The sequence below is a fragment of the Mustelus asterias genome, chromosome 17, assembly GCF_964213995.1.
Source record: "Mustelus asterias chromosome 17, sMusAst1.hap1.1, whole genome shotgun sequence".
Classification (NCBI taxonomy): Eukaryota; Metazoa; Chordata; class Chondrichthyes; order Carcharhiniformes; family Triakidae; genus Mustelus; species Mustelus asterias.
The window spans coordinates 91,343,686-91,360,639 of record NC_135817.1 but is presented as its reverse complement, the minus strand read 5'-3'; the positions used below and the strand labels follow the sequence as shown (position 1 = coordinate 91,360,639).

At 45.8% G+C, this 16,954-nt stretch overlaps 1 protein-coding gene across 1 annotated transcript in view; it reads left to right on the top strand.

Annotated features, from left to right (window-relative positions):
- The window catches only part of u2af1 (U2 small nuclear RNA auxiliary factor 1), a 288,331-nt gene that overhangs the window by 36,392 nt on the left and 234,985 nt on the right, over nucleotides 1-16,954 (top strand). The window lies entirely within an intron of this gene.

Below are 16,954 nucleotides of genomic sequence, written 5' to 3'. Positions count from 1 at the left end.
ACAGGGCAGAGAAGGCAATTCTGCCGATTAACTTTCAGTGACTAGACTAGAAGGCAGCCTTGCCTCGCCGCACTAACAGTCAACTCTCTAATGCCACCTGGACTGTGGTTTTCTTACTGCTGGGCAGAATTAAAAGGTCAACCCTGTTTATTTCAGCCTCCTAATGCCCAGGATGAGCGTTGCCTCCCTCACTGAACTGAGCCAGTTTCTCCTGAGGGTCTCGCAAATATGTGCAAATAGAGGATAGTGAATCCCTGACTTGCAATAGCAGACCAGTAAAGCAGAACCGCCTTGTCCAGAACTCCCTCGCTGAGCGCTATAGCACAGGAGTGGTGGTGGCATAGTGGTATTGCCATTAGCCTATAATCCAAAGACCCAGGGTAACTCTCTGGGGACCCGAGTTCAAATCTCACTTATGGCAGATAGCAGAATTTCAAATCAATAAAAATCTGGAATTAAAAGTAGTCATGGCCATTGTCCATGGCTGTAAAACCCATCCTACACAGTTCTTGAGGAGACCAGGTTCCATCTTCACATTGAGGATACCTTCCATTATCTTGTGTGGCATTATCACTGTGCTAAATGGGATAAATTTGAACAAATACAGAAGACTCAAGACTGGGCATCCAAGAGGTGCTGGGGACCATCAGCAGCACAACCTGTAACCGCATGGCCTGGCATATCCCCTACCCTACCATTATCACCAAGCCAGGGGATCAACCCTGCTTCAATGGAGAGTCATGATGTGGAGATGCCGGCGTTGGACTGGGGTAAACACAGTGAGAAGTTTAACAACACCAGGTTAAAGTCCAACAGGTTTATTTGGTAGCAAAAGCCACACAAGCTTTCGAGGCTCTGAGCCCCTTCTTCAGGTTGGAGAGTGCAGGAGAGTGCAGGAGGACATGCCAGGCATAGCACCAGCCATACCTAAACATGAGGTGTCAACTTGATGAAACTCCAAATTACTTGCATGCCAAACAGCATAAACAGCAAGTGATAGACGAAGGTAAGTAATCCCACAACCAACGGATCATGTCTAAGCTTTGCAGTCCTTCCACATCCAGTCGAGCATGGTGGTGGACAATTAAACAACTCACTGGAGGAGGTGGCTCCACAAATATCCCCATCCTCAATGATGGAGGAGCCCAGCACATCAGAGCAAAAGATAAGGCTGAAGTATTCGCAGTAATCTTCAGCCAGAAGGGCCGAGTGGATGATCCATCTCGGCCTCCTCCAGTAGTCCCCAGCATCTCATATGTCTGTTGTCAGCCAATTTGATTCGCTCCACGTGATATGGGTGGCACGGTAGCACAGTGGTTAGCACTGCTGCTTCACAACTCCAGGGACCTGGGTTCGATTCCCGGCTTGGGTCACTGTGTGGAGTTTGCACATTCTCCTCGTGTCTACGTGGGTTTCCTCCGGGTGCTCCGGTTTCCTCCCACAGTCCAAAGATGTGCGGGTTAGGTTGATTGGCCATACTAAAATTGCCCCTTAGTGTCCTAAAATGCGTAGATTAGAGGGATTAGTGAGTAAAATATGTCGGGATACGGGGGTAGGGCCTGGGTGGGATTGTGGTCGGTGCAGACTCGATGGGCCGAATGGCCTCTTTCTGTACTGTAGGGATTCTATGATCTTCTATGATCTGCCATATCAAGAAACAGCTGAAGGCACTGGATACTGCAAAGACGATGGGCCCCTGACAATATTCCAGCAATTATTTTGAAATGTTCCAGAAATTGCCACACCCTAGCCAAGCTGTTCCAACACCACTACTAAAACTTCGGCAATGTTCCAAATATGTCCAGTACACAAAAAAATAGGACAAATCCAACCCAGCCAATCACCACCAATCTACTCTTGATCATTTTGTGGGGCCTGTATGGGTTGTACCTGAACTGGAGTGGCACCAATACTCTGGGTGGGAGGTTTGCAAGTACTGTTCGGGAGAGTTTAAACTAGTGTGGCAGGAGGGTGGGAACCGGAACAGCAGGGCAGTAAGTGTAGGGACTGGGGAAAAAAGACTGAGATAAACATAGCACAGAGTAAGAGCAGGCAGAGAGAAGCCATGGGGCTCAGTGGGACTGGAGTGCATTTAGTTCAATGAGGGAGGAGTTGGCAAAGATAGACTGGGAGCAAAAACGTTATACGGTGGGACAATTGAGGAACCGTGGAGGACTTTCAAAGCGATCTTTCACAGTGCTCAGCAAAAGTATATACCAGTGATAAGGAAGGACTGTAGAAAAAGAGATAATCAGCCATGGATATCTAAGGAAATAAAGGAGGGTATCAAATTGAAAGAAAATGCATACAAAGTGGGAAACAAGAGGATTGGGAAATTTTTAAATGTCAACAGAAAGCCACGAGAAAAGCTATAAAGAAAAGTAAGATGGATTATGAGAGTAAACTCACAGGGCTTAGGCAGAAAGGGCGAGCAGGGGTGAGTTTAATTCATTTTTGCACTTTCTACCTGGTACTGGCAAGGTATCTAGAGGGGATGGGTGTGCAGGCAGTGCTATGTTCCTCTTGCACTATGTTTGAGGTGAGGGACGACGACAGTGTCCCTGCTGATTACACCTGTGGGAAGTGCACCCATCTGCAGCTCCTCCAAAACCGTGTTAGGGAACTGGAGCTGGAGTTGGATGAATTTAGGATCATCAGGGACGCAGAGATGGCCATAGACACAAGCTTTAGGGATACAGTTACTCCGAGGATTGAAAACAGATGGGTGACGGTGAGAGGGGCTGGGAGGAAGCAGTCCGTGCAGGGATCCCCTGTGGTCGTTCCCCTTAGCAACAAGTATTCCGCTTTGGATACGGTTGAGGGGGATGACATACCAGTGGTGAGCCGCAGTGAGAGGATCTCCAGCACTGTGTCCGTCTCTGTGGCTCGGGAGGGTAAGGGGCAGAGCGGGAGGGCAATAGTTATTGGGGACTCGTTAGTTAGAGGGATAGATAGGAGGTTCTGTGGCAGCAAAAGAGACTCACGGATGGTATGTTGCCTACCGGATGCCAAGGTCCATGACGTCTCAGACCGTGTTTTCCAGATTCTGAAGGGGGAGGGGAAACAGTCACAAGTCGTGGTACACATTGAACATAGAACATAGAACAGTACAGCACAGAACAGGCCCTTCGGCCCACGATGTTGTGCCGACCTTCATCTGAAACCAAGATCAAGCTATCCCACTCCCTACCATCCTGGTGTGCTCCATGTGCCTATCCAATAACCGCTTAAATGTTCCTAAAGTGTCTGACTCCACTATCACTGCAGGCAGTCCATTCCACACCCCAACCACTCTCTGCGTGAAGAACCTACCTCTGATATCCTTCCTATATCTCCCACCATGAACCCTATAGTTATGCCCCCTTGTAATAGCTCCATCCACCCGAGGAAATAGTCTTTGAACGTTCACTCGATCTATCCCCTTCATCATTTTATAAACCTCTATTAAGTCTCCCCTCAATCTCCTCCGCTCCAGAGAGAACAGCCCCAGCTCCCTCAACCTTTCCTCATAAGACCGACACTCCAAACCAGGCAGCATCCTGGTAAATCTCCTCTGCACTCTCTCCAGCGCTTCCACATCCTTCTTATAGTGAGGTGACCAGAACTGCACGCAATATTCCAAATGTGGTCTCACCAAGGTCCTGTACAGTTGCAGCATAACCCCACGGCTCTTAAACTCCAACCCCCTGTTAATAAAAGCTAACACACTATATGCCTTCTTCACAGCTCTATCCACTTGAGTGGCAACCTTTAGAGATCTGTGGATATGGACCCCAAGATCTCTCTGTTCCTCCACAGTCTTCAGAACCCTACCTTTGACCCTGTAATCCACATTTAAATTTGTCCGACCAAAATGAATCACCTCACATTTATCAGGGTTAAACTCCATTTGCCATTTTTCAGCCCAGCTTTGCATCCTATCTATGACTCTTTGCAGCCTACAACACCCCTCCACCTCATCCACTACTCCACCAATCTTGGTGTCATCAGCAAATTTACTGATCCACCCTTCAGCCCCCTCCTCTAAGTCATTAATAAAAATCACAAAGAGCAGAGGACCAAGCACCGATCCCTGCGGCACTCCGCTAGCAACCTGCCTCCAGTCTGAAAATTTTCCATCCACCACCACCCTCTGTCTTCGATCAGATAGCCAGTTACCTATCCAATCGGCCAACTTTCCCTCTATCCCACACCTCCTTACTTTCATCATAAGCCGACCATGGGGGACCTTATCAAACGCCTTACTAAAATCCATGTATATGACATCAACCGCCCTACCTTCATCAACACACCTAGTTACCTCCTCAAAAAATTCTATCAAATTTGTGAGGCACGATTTGCCCTTCACAAATCCGTGCTGACTATCCCGGATTAATCCGCATCTTTCTAAATGGTCGTAAATCCCATCCCTAAGGACCTTTTCCATCAATTTACCAACCACCGAAGTCAGACTAACCGGTCTATAATTACCAGGGTCATTTCTATTCCCTTTCTTAAACAGAGGAACAACATTTGCCACTCTCCAGTCCTCTGGCACCATTGGTACCAATGACATAGGTAAGAGAAGGGACGGGGATTTAAAGCAGGAATTTCTGGAGCTGGGCTGGAAGCTGAGAGCCAAGACAAAACATGTGGTCATCTCTGGTACGTTGCCGGTGCCACGTGATAGCGAGTTGAGGAACAGGGAGAGAGTGCAGTTAAACATGTGGTTGCAGGGATGGTGTTGGAGGGAGGGTTTCAGATACGTGGATAATTGGAACACATTCTGGGGAAGGTGGGACCTGTACAAACAGGACGGGGTGCACCTGAACCAGAGGGGCACCAATATCCTGGGAGGGAAATTTGTTACGGTTCTTCAGGGGGGTTTAAACTAATAAGTCAGGGGAGTGGGAAAAGGAGTTGTAGTCCAGAAGTCAGTGAGGGTGGTGAGGTATTGGGGAAGGTATCAGGGTCAAGGGTGGGTACCGGTAGACAGGAAGGTGGGTTGAAGTGTGTCTACTTCAATGCAAGGAGCATCCGGAACAAGGTAGATGAACTTGGGGCGTGGATTGGTACTTGGGACTACGATGTTGTGGCCATTACGGAGACGTGGGTAGAACAAGGACAGGAATGGTTGTTGGACGTTCCGGGGTATAGATGTTTCACTAAGTGTAGGGAATCTGGTAAAAGAGGTGGAGGAGTGGCATTGTTAATCAAGGATAGTTTAACGGCTGCGGAAAGGCACTTCGAGGGGGATCTGCACACTGAGGTAATATGGGCTGAGGTTAGAAATAGGAAAGGAGCGGTCACGTTGTTAGGAGTTTACTATAGGCCCCCAAATAGTAATAGAGATGTGGAGGAAGAAATTGCTAAGCAGATTATGGATATGTGTGGGGGTCACAGGGTAGTTGTCATGGGGGACTTTAACTTTCCAAATATTGATTGGAACCTTTGTAGGTCAAATAGTTCGGATGGAGCAGTTTTTGTGCAGTGTGTGCAGGAGGGTTTCCTGACACAATATGTGGATAGGCCGACAAGAGGTGAGGCCACATTGGATTTGGTACTGGGAAATGAACCGGGCCAAGTGTTAGGTTTGGTTGTGGGAGAGCACTTTGGAGATAGTGACCACAATTCGGTGTCTTTTGTTATTGCAATGGAGAGGGATAGGGCCGTACGGCAGGGCAAGGTTTACAATTGAGGGAGAGGTAATTATGATGCGATTAGGCAAGAATTAGGGGGCATAAGTTGGGAACAGAAACTGTCAGAGAAAGGAACTAATGAAAAGTGGAACTTTTTCAAGGAACAAATACTGGATGTCCTTGATAGGTATGTCCCTGTCAGGCAGGGAGGAAATGGCCAAGTGAGGGAACCATGGTTCACGAAAGAGGTGGAATGTCTTGTGAAAAGGAAGAGGGAAGCTTATGTAGGGATGAGGAAACAAGGTTCAGATGGCTCGATTGAGGGTTACAAGTTAGCAAGGAATGAGCTGAAAAAGGGGCTTAGGAGAGCTAGGAGGGGACACGAGAAGTCCTTGGCGGGTCGGATCAAGGAAAACCCCAAGGCTTGTCACTCTTATGTGAGGAATAAAAGAATGACAAGGGTGAGGTTAGGGCCGGTCAAGGACAGTCGTGGGAACTTGTGTATGGAGTCAGTAGAGATAGGCGAGGTGATGAATGAATACTTTTCTTCAGTGTTCACCAAGGAGAGGGGCCATGTTTTTGAGGAAGAGAAGGTGTTACAGGCTAATAGGCTGGAGGAATTAGATGTTCGGAGGGAGGATGTCCTGGCAGTTTTGAATAAACTGAAGGTCGATAAGTCCCCTGGGCCTGATGAAATGTATCCTCGGATTCTTTGGGAGGCAAGGGATGAGATTGCAGAGCCTTTGGCTTTGATCTTTGGGTCCTCGCTGTCCACGGGGATGGTGCCAGAGGACTGGAGAATGGCGAATGTTGTTCCTCTGTTTAAGAAAGGGAATAGAAATGACCCTGGTAATTATAGACCGGTTAGTCTTACTTCGGTGGTTGGTAAATTGATGGAAAAGGTCCTTAGAGATGGGATTTACGACCATTTAGAAAGATGCGGATTAATCCGGGATAGTCAGCACGGATTCATGAAGGGCAAGTCGTGCCTCACAAATTTGATAGAATTTTTTGAGGAGGTAACTAAGTGTGTTAATGAAGGTAGGGCAGTTGATGTCATATACATGGATTTTAGTAAGGCTTTTGATAAGGTCCCCCATGGTCGGCTTATGATGAAAGTGAGGAGGTGTGGGATAGAGGGAAAGTTGGCCGATTGGATAGGTAACTGGCTATCTGATCGAAGACAGAGGGTGGTGGTCGATGGAAAATTTTCGGATTGGAGGCAGGTTGCTAGCGGTGTGCCGCAGGGATCAGTGCTTGGTCCTCTGCTCTTTGTGATTTTTATTAATGACTTAGAGGAGGGGGCTGAAGGGTGGATCAGTAAATTTGCTGATGACACCAAGATTGGTGGAGTAGTGGATGAGGTGGAGGGCTGTTGTAGGCTGCAAAGAGACATAGATAGGATGCAAAGCTGGGCTGAAAAATGGCAAATGGAGTTTAACCCTGATAAATGTGAGGTGATTCATTTTGGTTGGACAAATTTAAATGTGGATTACAGGGTCAAAGGTAGGGTTCTGAAGACTGTGGAGGAACAGAGAGATCTTGGGGTTCATATCCACAGATCTCTAAAGGTTGCCACTCAAGTGGATAGAGTTGTGAAGAAGGCCTATAGTGTGTTAGCTTTTATTAACAGGGGGTTGGAGTTTAGGAGCCGTGGGGTTATGCTGCAACTGTACAGGACCTTGGTGAGACCACATTTGGAATATTGTGTGCAGTTCTGGTCACCTCACGATAAGAAGGATGTGGAAGCGCTGGAGAGAGTGCAGAGGAGATTTGCCAGGATGCTGCCTGGTTTGGAGGGTAGGTCTTATGAGGAAAGGTTGCGGGAGCTAGGGCTGCTCTCTCTGGAGCGGAGGAGGCTGAGGGGAGACTTAATAGAGGTTTATAAAATGATGAAGCGGATAGATAGAGTGAACGTTCAAAGACTATTTCCTCGGGTGGATGGAGCTATTACAAGGGGCATAACTATAGGGTTCGTGGCGGGAGATACAGGAAGGATATCAGAGGTAGGTTCTTTACGCAGAGAGTGGTTGGGGTGTGGAATGGACTGCCTGCAGTGATAGTGGAGTCAGACACTTTAGAAACATTTAAGCGGTTATTGGATAGGCACATGGAGCACACCAGGATGATAGGGAGTGGGATAGCTTGATCTTGGTTTCAGATAAAGCTCGGCACAACATCGTGGGCCGAAGGGCCTGTTCTGTGCTGTACTGTTCTATGTTCTAAACTAGCTCAGAATATAAAAACAGAGCAAAAGTTTCTACAAATATATAAAAAGAGTGGCTAAAGTAAACATTGGTCCTTTAGAGGGTGAGAAGGGGGATGTAATAACTGGAAATGAGAAAATGGCCGAGGCACTGAACAGGTATTTTGTGTCGGTCTTCACCGTGGAAGACACAAAACATACCAAAAATTGATGACAGGAAGGCTATGGCAGGTGAGGACCTAGAAACTATCATTACCACAAAAGAGGTAGTGTTGGGCAAGCTAATGGGGCTAAAGGTAGACAAGTCTCCTGGCCCTGATGGAATGCATCCCAGGGCACTAAAAGACATAGCGGGGGAAATAGCAAATGCACTTGTGGTAATTTACCAAAATTCGCTGGTCTCTGGGCAGTCCCAGCAGATTGGAAAACAGCAAATGTGACGCCACTGTTTAAAAAAGGAGGGAGACAAAAGGCGGGTAACTATAGGCCGGTTAGCTTAATTTCAGTAGTAGGGAAAATGCTTGAATCTATCATCAAGGCAGAAACAGCGAGGCATCTGGATATAAATTGTCACATGGGTTCATGAAGGGCAGGTCATGTTTAACTAATATCTTTGAAAACATTACGAGTGCAGTGGACAATAGGGAGCCTGTGGATGTGGTGTATCTGAATTTCCAGAAGACATTGGACAAGGTGCCGCACCAAAGACTACTGCAAAAGATAAAGGTGCACAGTGCTACAGGTAATGTATTAGCATGGATACAGGATTGATTAGCTAACAGCAAAGAGTGGGGATAAATGGGTGTTTTTCTGGTTGGCGATCAGTGACTAGTAGTGTGCTTCAGGGATCAGTGTTGGGACCACAATTGTTTACAATTTACATAGATGTTTTGGAGTTGGGGACGAAGTGTAGTGTGTCAAAGTTCACAGATGACACTAAGATGAGTGGCAGAGCAAAGTGTGCAGAGGACACAAAGTCTGCAAAGGGATATAAATAGTCTAAGTGAGTGGGCAAGGGTATGGCAGATGGAGTACAATGTTGATAAATGTGAGGTCATCCATTTTGGTAGGAATAACAACAAAATGGACTATTATTTAAATGGTAGAAAATTGCAGCATGCTGCTGTGCACAGGGACCTGGGTGTCCTTGTGCATGAATCGCGAAAGATTGATTTGCAGGTGCAGCAGGTAATTAAGAAGGCAAATGGAATTTTGTCCTTCATTGCTAGAGGGATGGAGTTTAAAAACAACGGGGTTATGTTGCAGCTGTATAAGGTGCTGGTGAGGCCACACCTGGAGTACTGTGTACAGTTTTGGTCTCCTCACTTGAGAAAGGATATACTGGCACTGGAAGGGGTGCAAAGGAGATTCACTAGGTTGATTCCAGAGTTGAGAGGGTTGGCTAATGAGGAGAGACTGAGTAGACTGGGGCTATACTCATTGGAATTCAGAAGAATGAGGGGGGATCTTATAGAAACATATAAAAATATAAAGGGAATAGATAAGATAGAAACAGGGGGTTTGTTTCCACTGGCAAGTGAAACTAGAACTAGGGGGCATAGCCTCAAAATAAGGGGGAACAGATTTAGGACTGAGTTGAGGAGGAAATTTTTCACCCAAAGGGTAGTGAATCTGGAATTCCCTGCCCAGTGAAGCAGTTGAGGCTACCTCATTGAATGTCTTTAAGGCAAAGATAGATTTTTGAACAGTAAAGGAATTAAGGGTTATGGTGAGCGGGCGGGTAAGTGGAGCTGAGTCCACAAAAAGATCAGCCATGATCTTATTGAATGGCAGAGCAGGCTCGAGGGGTCAAATGGCCTACTGCTGCTCTTGGTTCTTATGTTCTTATCAATGCAAGAAGTATAACAGATAAAACAGATGAACTGAGAGCCTGGATTACTGCATGGAATTATGATGTTATTGCAATTATGGAGTCATGGTTAAAGGTGGGACAGGATTGGCAGCTTAACATTCTAGGATACCGTTATTTTAGATGGGACAGAAGGGAAAACAAAAGGGGTGGGTGGAGGAGTTGCATTGCTGATTAGGAAGCAGATCACAGCTGTGTTGAGGGAGGACACATTGGAGGGATCTTGTCGTGAGGCTTTATGGGTGGAGCTCAGGAATAGGAAGGGTGAAATCACAATGTTGGGAGTGTACTACAGACCTCCCAACAGCCCACAGGAGACAGAGGAGCTGTTGTGTAGTCAGATACTGGAAAGGTGTGAAAAAAGCAGGGTAGTTGTGGTGGGTGATTTTAACTTCCCCCATATTGACTGGGAGTCCCTTACAGCCAGGGGCTCAGATAGAGAGCAGTTTGTTAGGTGTGTTCAGGAGGGCTTTTTGATACAGTATGTTGACAATCGAACCAGGGAGGGAGCCACACTAGACTTGGTATTGGGGAATGAGCCAGGCCAGGTGATCGATGTTTCAGTGGGGGAGCATTTTGAGCTTAGCAACCATAATTCCATAAGACTTCGGGTAGTCATGGATAAGGACAAGAGCGGCCCTCGGGTGACAGTTCTTAATTGGGCGAGGGGCAATGTAGACGGAGGCTTTCTCTCGAGGCTATGTATAGCTAAAAAGCTAATGCAAAGACTCACAATGCAGTGTACTGAAGTTGAAGACGTGACTTTATTTAACCAAACGATCGAATGGGAGAATGATGTGAGGAAGCTCTGCATTCAAGGTACAGAATGTGGGCAGCAGGATATCATTCTGAAGAACAATGCCCCTGTGAGGGCAATTATACATTCCTAAAATCATATTACCCACCTTTCTGGTGGGCAATATCCAGTAAACATTAATACAAATCAGTCAATAATCATCCTGTCATTAACTCCAGCCAATAACAATACACATCCTGACCTCATGGGATTTTATTTGTTATTAAATTACGGATGTTACCTCCCTTCTGTTGCCCAGCAATATGGGACGCTGGACAGTGAAACGGGAGAATGATTCCCACCGAATTGAATCTACGTGACCCTCGTCCGACCCTGAGAAATTCTTCATGTCTGCTCGCCACCTGCATTATCTCTCAGAGTTGTATGACGCTATCCATAAGGCTAGCATTGGTAGCCATCTACCAATGGCGGATGGAGTTTAATGCGGAGAAGTGTGAGGTAATTCACTTTGGTAGGAATAACAGATGTGTTGAGTATAGGGCTAACGGGAGGACTTTGAATAGTGTGGAGGAGCAGAGGGATCTAGGTGTATGTGTGCATAGATCCCTGAAAGTTGGGAATCAAGTAGATAAGGTTGTTAAGAAGGCATATGGTGTCTTGGCGTTTATTGGTAGGGGGATTGAATTTAGGAGTCGTAGCGTTATGTTGCAACTGTACACAACTCTGGTGCGGCCGCACTTGGAGTACTGTGTGCAGTTCTGGTCCCCACATTACAGGAAGAATGTGGAGGCTTTGGAGAGGGTGCAGAGGAGGTTTACCAGGATGTTGCCTGGTATGGAGGGGAAATCCTATGAGGAGAGGCTGAGGGATTTGGGATTGTTTTCGCTGGAAAGGCGGCGGCTAAGAGGGGATCTTATTGAAACATATAAGATGATTAGAGGTTTAGATAGGGTGGATAGTGATAGCCTTTTTCCTCTGATGGAGAAATCCAGCACGAGGGGGCATGGCTTTAAATTGAGGGGGGGTAGTTATAGAACCGATGTCAGGGGTAGGTTCTTTACCCAGAGGGTGGTGAGGGATTGGAATGCCCTGCCAGCATCAGTAGTAAATGCGCCTAGTTTGGGGGCGTTTAAGAGATCCGTAGATAGGTTCATGGACGAAAAGAAATTGGTTTAGGTTGGAGGGTCACAGTTTTTTTTTTAACTGGTCGGTGCAACATCGTGGGCCGAAGGGCCTGTTCTGCGCTGTAATGTTCTATGTTCTATGTTCTATCTTGTTCCCGACCACTGCTGATAACATCACTGCTTTCAGTGAATCTATTGTTCCTTCCCTCTCTCTGTATTTTGTCACTGACTGAAGTTTCACAAAATGTAACCAAAAGCAAAACACATCCATCTTGTAAATTCAAAATACATATTTTAAATGAGAAATATTTGTTAATTATGCAGAGCTGTCTTCTATGGCAACAGCCCTGGCTGGCTGACATTCCCATAGTCCAAGACCATTAATTCTGAAGTTAGTGTTGTGTTAGTGTTCCTGAATCAATGGTTATGTGTTTATTAGCCTAATTCACCCTCCGACATCAGTGCCCGCCTTTTGACCGCTGGCCAAGGACCAACTAAGACCACAAAATGGATGTATCTAAGTAACTAATCTTAGTCCTTACTAAGCATTTCGACTTTCAGAATCTCTTCTTCCTTACCCTACCTGCCATCACTGATGCTGTTCCTCTTGTGGACTTAGAAAGTTGTGCATTTCCATATTTGATCAGGTATACAATTACAACTAACACTGTGTTTCCTGAGGAAGATGCTGAATCTTTGATTCAGTATGAGAAAAAATGGAAATGCATACATTCATTATAAAAATTGCCATAATTCTCCTTTCACACACGTTTCGACCATTGGTCGTTGTTAAACGAACAAAATTCAATTATACCGTGCATTACAATCACGGTACACTTGATGTGGTCTTCTTGTCATCAATGTTCCGCAGGGCTCTGTATTGGGACCTCTGCTGTTTGTGATTTATATAAACGATCTGGAAGAAGGTGTAACTGGGGTGATCAGTAAGTTTGCGGACGACACAAAAATAGCTGGACTTGCAGATAGTGAGGAACATTGTCAGAAGCTACAGAAGGATATAGATAGGCTGGAAATTTGGGCAAAGAAATGGCAGATGGAGTTCAATCCAGATAAATGCAAAGTGATGCATTTTGGTAGAACTAATGTAGGGGGGGCTATACGATAAATGGCAGAACCATAAAGGGTGTAGATACGCAGAGGGACCTGGGTGTGCAAGTCCACAGATCCTTGAAGGTGACATCACAGGTGGAGAAGGTAGTGAATAAGGCATATGGCATGCTTGCCTTTATAGGACGGGGCATAGAGTATAAACGTTGGGGTCTGATGTTGCAGTTGTATAGAATGTTGGTTCGTTCGCATTTGGAATACTGCGCCCAGTTCTGGTCGCCACACTACCAGAAGGACGTGGAGGCTTTAGAGAGAGTGCAGAGGAGGTTTACCAGGATGTTGCCTGGTATGGCAGGACTTAGTTATGAGGAGAGATTGGGTAAACCGGGGTTGTTCTCACTGGAAAGACGGAGGATGAGGGATGACCTAATAGAGGTGTATAAAATTATGAAAGGCATAGATAGGGTGAACGGTGGGAAGCTTTTTCCCAGGTCGGTGGTGATGTTCACGAGGGGTCATAGGTTCAAGGTGAGGGGGGGGAGGTTTAACACGGATATCAGAAGGACATATTTTACACAGAGGGTGGTGGGGGCCTGGAATGCGCTGCCGGGCAAGGTGGTGGAGGCGGACACGCTGGGAACGTTTAAGACTTATCTAGATAGCCACATGAACGGAGTGGGAATGGAGGGATACAAAAGAATGTTCTAGTTTGGACCAGGGAGCGGCGCGGGCTTGGAGGGCCGAAGGGCCTGTTCCTGTGCTGTATTGTTCTTTGTTCTTTGTTCTTGTTCAATTGTTTCCTTCCTGTATGTAACCGCCTGCTGACCACTATATTTAAATATTCAATCAACAGGATCCCGAATTCCTAGCGGTTGATGTTGATTTGGCTAATTCCCTGTTTACCCATAAATGTCAGTACTGTAATCGGAATATCAAAAATAAATTTAATAACAAATGTAATTAACAGACATAAAACAGTGAGCTCCGATCTCTAACCGTTGTGGCCCATCCGTTGGTGCACACATGGGGAAACATCCTCAGTAACACATTTGTAGATACTGTTCCAGTTGGATTGTATAGTCCCCACCAGTTACTCACGACCCCCACACACAGTCCAGGAGAGACACACGTGTGGAAGATGATGCCGCAGGAGGCAGAGGTGCCGCGAGCTATCCGTGCAGCAATGTAGGTCGAGTGCGCTGAATGCTGTCCTCCTCGACGGTAATGAAAAGAACAGGCAGGGGAACGCCTGGCTGCCTCTCACTCCAAACCGAATTCTCACTACCTGGAAAAAGCTCTCTCTCTGCACACTCCCTCTTCAGCTCTGCCTCTTCAGCTCTCTCCCTCTTCAGCTCTGCAGCTGCTTCACTTCCTGGCGCCTTTTTTTCCTCCCGCCCCCAGAGCAATCCCATTGGCCCAGCCCACATCACTCAACCAACAGCATCCTGTTCACAGCACCCGCCCGGCAAACAGGACACTGAAACCCACAAGGGACAAAGAACACTGGTAAATGTCTTCCCCACAAATTTTCCTCAGTCCCTTACATGTAGAATTGCCTTGGCTCGACTGTTCTTTAATATCCTGTTCATCCGCTCTACCATTCCTGAACTCTGGGGGGGGGGTGGTATGGTATGTGAAATATTTGCTTTATTCCCAAAATTTTACAGGCTTCTCTTAAAACTTTCCCGATGAAGTGGGTTTTCTGATCTGAATCTAATGAATAGGCATACCCAACCTGGATATTATCTCATTTTCTAATATCAAAGCCACTGTTTTGACTGTAGCATCTCTGCATGGGAATGCCTCTGCCCACTGAGTAAACTGATCAATAATTACCAGGCATCTGGCCTTTCCTTGCACTCTGGATAAGGGCGCTGTAAAAGGTTGTAATTCCCCATCTTGACCTTGCAGGGACAACCTGGATCCACAAGGGTGCACTGCAGACACCTTTGACAATGCAGTCCCAGCCCATGTGTGCTAATGATGTGACCACATCATGGCTACCATCGACACCGCAAACTGTCGGCTCCAAGTGGAGAGGATCTCCAAGAAGATCGCGCATATCGACACAGACATGTGTGCTAATCCATGATATGCCTCCAATAAAGTCTGTTGAATGACTTCTGGGGCTATTCTACCTTCCCTTCTCCATACGCTGTCTCGACCTCTCTGTCCTCCATGTTATTCCCATTCCTGTTTCTCTTCTCCTGAGGCCTGTTCCTGTATGTGTTTCACATCAACACTGTGACTTTCCTGCCTTGTTCTGCTGCCACACGTTCAGTTTCAATTCCTTCCAAATTCTGTTCTGACAGGTTTTTTTTAGCTGCCTTATCTGCTGTGCTGTTTCCTTCTTGGGCCTGGGTGGAAATCCTCTTGTGGGCGTGTACTTTTATTACTGTGGCTTAAAAGGGACGTGAGCTGCCTGGAGCAAATTCCTGATTAGATGTCCATTCTGGATATGACCCCGCTATATGTTACAAATTTCCTTCTTCTCCAAGCTGCCATGTCATTGGACCACGCCAAAAGCATATCGGCTGTCTGTGAACTCATTTACTCGTTTTCCTTTACCCCAGTCTAAAGCATTGGTCAAAGCCAACAACTCTGCTACTTGTGCTGAATTGCTGCCTGGGATTTGTTCTCCTGCAATCACTGTTCCTTCGTCATTCACCACCGCCCATGCCGTGCGGAGATGGCCATTGACATACTTTCTGGCTTCATTTACTTACAGATTAATCACTCGCTCCCCGGTGAGTGGTTCCTTTGCTAAACCCATTCGCTCGCTCCTTCTGTCACTTCCACTATACATTCATGCTCTGTTCCTTGCACTGTTAACCCTCCTGCAGGATTTCCTCTTACATCCCTGCTGATCTCTACATGTTTGTCTCCTGGCAGAAGATTTGCCTCCCACTTTAAACGTCTTCCACCAGAAACTCCTTTCAACCTCCCTGCTTCTAAAAGCCGAACGATTGTGTGTGGGCTGAAGAGAATTATTTTTCCCATCAAGGTAAGTGGCTTGCACTCTCTCACGGCCCAGGAGACACATGCTAAAGCCCTCACTAATCGATGCATTCCCCTGGCTACTGAATCTATCTATTCCCATGCCGTTCGTTTACTACTGCAGCTTACGCTCCGTCACTCTCCTGAAAAAAAAAGTGAAATACCTTTGGTAAATTCTGGTAGACCCAGGGCTTGTTTTAAATTTGAAAAGGCTGATGCTTCTGTGTCTCCCCATACTACCTCTTCACCAGCCTTTCCTCTCTTAATCAGGTTCTGTAAAGGTTTGGCAAGTACAGCATAATCTTCCACAAAATTCCTGCAATAGTTAAAAGGCTCCAATATTTGCCTTACCCCTTCCCGGTGAGAAGTCTTTGCCGATAAACTATAACCTTCTTGCAGTCCTCTGGAATTCCTCTTTTCTTTACCGACTTCTACAACATAATAACATCTTTCAAACAGAACTCAAACCTTCCAATTTGATTCCGGGCAGTAACGTATTTTGGTCGGTCATTCATTTTCTTAAATAACACCATCATTTGTTAAGAATTATCCCAAGCTCAGAAAACAGTGTTGTGAGCTTTCAACTGTCCATTAGTGTCTATTTTATCTCTTTTTAAAAGCTTGTTCCTTCATCCATAGCTATCACCAAACCTGTGTTTTACATCTTAGAATCCCTTTAAATGTCTCTTTTTATTATCATTGTTGTTCTCTGTAATCACCAAATGAATCCCATCTTTAATCCTGTTCTACTCTGTCTACTATCATCTCTTCCATAAGGTCTCTTTTATTACCCTGTTCATTTCCCACATCTCATCTGTACCTCGCTTACCTGTTCCTTTCCTTTAAATGTTCATTTATTCCACTGGATCATTTCTCCCACCTCTTTCTTATTATCAATCAACCAATCTTTAAACTCAGACTCCCATTCTACCTTATGTAACTCTTCACTAAATGCCTGAATGCTCTCTCCCCTCTCTACTATGTTTTAGCTAATAATTTTATTATTTAAAAGCTGCCACAAAATCTGAAACCACAAAGATCCATTCCGAGTCGGACAGAATGGGTGAACTTGCCATTTGTTTCAAAATGGAACATAGTCCATTTTCTCAACTGAACGTCATCACATCAAAACCCTGTACTTCTGAGTCAAAGATTAATCCCAATCTTTCCATTGTTAAGATTAATTCAAAACAAGATTTATCATCACTTTTAAATATCCCAATTCTCAACCATACCTGCTAAAGACTATCACTCTCTTCAGCATCTTACAACTTTTCAGACACAACGTTTTGCCATTTTTAGACCAATGCAGAC